Below are 767 nucleotides of genomic sequence, written 5' to 3'. Positions count from 1 at the left end.
TATTCTATTAAAAATACAGGATTGTTATTGTTCATACCCTAGGTCGAGCTATCCAACCCGGGATGATTAGCAACAAAACGACCAACCTTTTCAGGTCAGATCATCCGACCTCTTCTCAAAGAGCTCGGCCAAACCGACAGAAAAGCCCAAAAAGGGCCCAATTCAAGGAACATGACCCAGACCATAAGGCGGCCCAAGCCTATACGGATAAGGGTGGTTCCCTTGAAGATAAACTGACCTCACCCAAAGGATAAGATAACTAACTTATCTTATCTAAAAAGGTCACTCTACACCATTATAAATACACTGGAGCACCCAGGTATAACTCATACTCTGATTCTACATAAAACCTGCTAATACCCTTGCTAACTTAAGCATCGGAGTCCCTTGCAGGTACCCCCACCCTCCAGTGACGAAGGATCAGCAATGCAGCCAGTCCCACAAGTCGGACACGACAGCTCCGGCCGCCACCCACCAGCCGGACACGTCATCTCCGACCAGCACAGAAGATCTCGTCCGAGATCGACCTACAGTTTCAGGTAACCCCCGGAACATTGGTGCCGTTGCCGGAGACTCGGAAGTCATCCCGTCACTATGGCGGACGATCATGACAACGATCACAACTCAGATCTGGAAGATAGAATGCCGCACAAAAACACGGACACCACAGCAAAAGATATTCCTCAACCTAACAAAAACGGCAATTCACCAACTATGGAAGCCATGGAGGCACTCCAGGATCGCTTGAAGCAACTCGAAAAAGGGGC

This window comes from Arachis ipaensis, chromosome B07 (assembly GCF_000816755.2).
Source record: "Arachis ipaensis cultivar K30076 chromosome B07, Araip1.1, whole genome shotgun sequence".
NCBI lineage: Eukaryota > Viridiplantae > Streptophyta > Magnoliopsida > Fabales > Fabaceae > Arachis > Arachis ipaensis.
The sequence above is the reverse complement of the archived record's forward strand: the minus strand, read 5'-3'. Positions refer to the sequence as shown.